This window comes from Tupaia chinensis, unplaced genomic scaffold (assembly GCF_000334495.1).
Source record: "Tupaia chinensis unplaced genomic scaffold, TupChi_1.0 Scaffold143685_1, whole genome shotgun sequence".
NCBI lineage: Eukaryota > Metazoa > Chordata > Mammalia > Scandentia > Tupaiidae > Tupaia > Tupaia belangeri.
In genome coordinates, this window is record NW_006203533.1 from 29,326 (window position 1) to 32,888 (window position 3,563).

Below are 3,563 nucleotides of genomic sequence, written 5' to 3' on the forward strand. Positions count from 1 at the left end.
ACGCCCCAGCAGCAGGAGCTGCTGTTCTCAGGTCACATGAAAGGCTGCACGTGAGAAACGGTGGGAGAGACCAAGGTCACTAAGGGACAGTAAAGCAACGAGCTCTGCGTGAAGTTGCACCAACTGGGGAGACACGCACTCGGCACGGGTGTGGCAGAGAGGATGGACCTCAAAATGGTTAACATGTGCACACCAGAGTGAGAACACAAAGAACATGGTGCTTGCGAGGTCCTAAAAACAGGAACACGCGATCACATCAGCTGGATCGAGAATTCAGTTTGCTCCGACATTGGGGCTGTGAGCAGCCCCTCTCAGGGATGAGGACAACTGACGACTTTTCTGCTCAGACTGCATCCTCTAGACCGCAGGATCTAGGCAGGTAGAGCACCCACTGTAGTCCCTCTCTCTCTCTTTATTTTTAATCTTTACTGTAAAGTACTTCTTGGCTCTCTGACTCTCCTTTATCTTGCTAATCCTCACATTCCCTCCCACAGAAGACAGGCCAATCACAGGTTCTTTCAGAAGCCACCTACATGTAGGCTGTGAATGGCCCCTTTCAAGTGGCATGCAAGCACGCTGTATGGATTTCATTTTTTGCTTTAAATTTTTTTCTTTTATCATTGTCTTTTTCTCATTGTTTTAATCCCTTTGTTTTATTTTCCTTTTCCTTTTTCTTTTACCTTTCTCTCTTTGCTGCTCAGCCTCCACACACTGAGTGTCTAGACAGATCTGGGTACAATGTAGACAAATATATGAGTACCTTTAAGGTCCAATTAATCCTCAATTCCCACTGAATCTGCAGCACAAAGGGAAAAAAAATTAGAACTGCAGAGGGATTCCAGATCACCTCCTCCTGCATTTCTCTTAATAGAAGCTCAGATTTAACTACAAAAGGTTAGGAAAAAAATGTGTAATACATCAGATGACTAGAAAGACACTAGTGCAGAGGCATGAGAAATATATAAAAAGAAAAAACAAGAAAATATATCTCACTCAGGGGAAAAGAATAACTCCTCCTCATCCACAGACAGTAAAATGAACTCATGGACATGTCAGATAAAGAATTCAGAATCTTCAGAATGACAAAGCTAATAGAGATGCAAAGAAGAAAGAGAAAATGAACTTCAGAACATGCAGGAGAAAAGAGACGAGTTTCAGGAAGTGAGGAAGTTCTTTCATGATATGAAAGAGGAAATAAACATCATAAAAAAGAATCTAATGGAACTGTTAGAGATGAAGGCTGGAATACAGGAAATCAAAACCTTCCTTGAAAGTGTTGAATGCAGATTACATCATGCAGGACACCAAATCTCAGATATAGAAGTCAGAACCTAGAAAGGAAATTGACCAAAGAGAAATAACCTTGCAGGTAGCTTAACAAAGCTGGAGAAATGGATTCTAACAGCTCACGTGGGCAGATTTCTGTGTCTTTCTTACTGTGTGCATTTCCATCTCATCTCTGCAGAACTTCAGTGATTTTTCAGCCTGTGCGTGCAGGATCTCTGGGGCTCAGTAGATATAACAGGACCTTCCTTCCATATTTCTCAGCTAATGTTAGGTAAAAAAACTGATCATTTCTGATATGATTACCTGCTTCACAAGCTTAGTATCGTCAATACAGTCCAATGCCATCAGTAAGACCAAATGGGAGTACTGGCCATGAGCCACCATCTCTACATAAGTCTTCATTGTTTTCACAATTACTTCCTGCCCTTGGGCGTACCATGCCACAGGCAGTGGATGGCCACTCTGGCGCCATCATGTGTGTGCCAGGTACATCACTGCTTCACGGATGGCTTCGATCAGTTCTGATCTGAGTTCTGGGGGTGCATAGGTAAAGAAGTCCAAGGATACTTTATGCACCAATGAGTGCTTAATCACAGCTTCCTCTGGGCCATTGGAGTTAAAATCTGCTTCATTTCATCTCATTTTGGCTTTGCCTCTAACACATTGTACAGAGTTGGGTGATCTGCTGACTTGTAAAGCTGAAACGTGTTCCTGTAGAGTTCCTCTGTCAGCACGTTCCTCTGTTCCAGGATGGTTTTGTCATTGTAGACATACTCCACGATGTCCAGCGCTTCTGCATGTCACAACATCTTCCACACGTGGCCTTTAAAACTTCTGATTAACTCTGCAATCTCTGGTTTACTTCCATACATGAGAAATTTCTTAACAATATTTCTGGAGTATTTGGCTTTACTGAATTCAACCAAATCACCTTGCCATTCTTTGAAGGCCTGTTTTCTCTGTTCTTCATTACCATACTGAATGTAACACTGGATCAGCGAGTTCAATCGTGAGCAAATGCAATAGTTTTAATTTTTCCTTGAATCAATTTCTGTAAGTCACTCATCAACTTTATTCTTCTTTCTTTGTCACAGTCTTTCCTTCTTAAAATCTCCCAAGTCTGCTTGGGAGGAGCGACAGTGTCATAGTTGGTTTTATCATTATGTGGCTTGCTCTGCTGCAGTTCTTTCTTCTTTCTGAAATCATCTCATTTGGGTTCTTGGCTGCTGAGTCATCACTTTGGCTGTCTGACTGGAATTTTCTCTTCTTGATGAATTTATTCGTCTGTTGGAATTTGCTCTTAGGTGCTTTGTCCCTCTGTTGCTTATTCTTGAACCGCTTTACAACCTTTTTCCAGGTTTTGTGGCACTTTTCTCAAAGTTCTTTGATGTGATTTTAGGTCCACCTTCCTTATCAACTTTTCTTGGGAATGTCTTTGAAGAACCAGAGTCATTGTTTTCATGGAATCTCTTTTTTTCTTATGATGTCTATGTATTCTTTTCTGTTAATTTTTTTTTTCACTTTGACCTCCATCATATCAATTGCACACGTGGGGTCAAAGACTGAGCGAGAAGCAGATCTCCCTATTTATCTTTCTTCTGTAATTCCAATTAAATTGTTACAATTATATTCAAAGTAGCCTCTTGAAATTGTCCCATTGGAGGAATCTGACCCGGTGGGGCCCCAGGATCTGTTTTGAGCCTTTGACCATTGAACACCCCTTCAGTTGGCTCAGCATGTTGTCAAAGCTGCTGTTGTACACCCCCCACACACACCTATGAGCAAAGCTTGGGTCAATTTAGTATGTTGGCAAGGTCACTCACTATATGCTCTGGAAACTATGGTAGCCTTGCTGAGAAGTGACCCCCTGATATACTACTATAAAAGAATTACATAGTTCTCTCATACATCTTTGTAGTACGATTTCCCAAAAGTTCCCTGACTGCTCCCCCTTTACCCTGACCACTTATGGTGAATTACAACGCTTCATCCCAGTGGGCACAATGGAGGGTATGCTGAAGTTCTTCTTGACCTTTGGAAGGTCTTTCAAGACACATTTAACATAAACTTAAAAATAATCTCTTAGGCCAAAACTGACTCAGGACACCCCTGTCCCACTGTACCTAATGTTCTGACAAAATACATGACAGTGGCACCACAGGCACAATGGAATGCTTAGGTGTATCACAAATCCACAACGTTTTTCATTAACTTGTTAGTCACTTTACTGCCAGTTGAAAAAGTTGTATCCCTGTCCTCACCAAGTGAACAGTAAA

The 3,563-nt window shown here is 41.7% G+C and overlaps 1 pseudogene; it reads right to left on the minus strand.

Moving 5' to 3' along the window:
• Positions 1 to 1,324: 1,324 nt before the first annotated feature.
• On the minus strand, positions 1,325 to 2,798 carry LOC102495574 (pumilio homolog 3 pseudogene; annotated as a pseudogene).
• Positions 2,799 to 3,563: the final 765 nt, after the last annotated feature.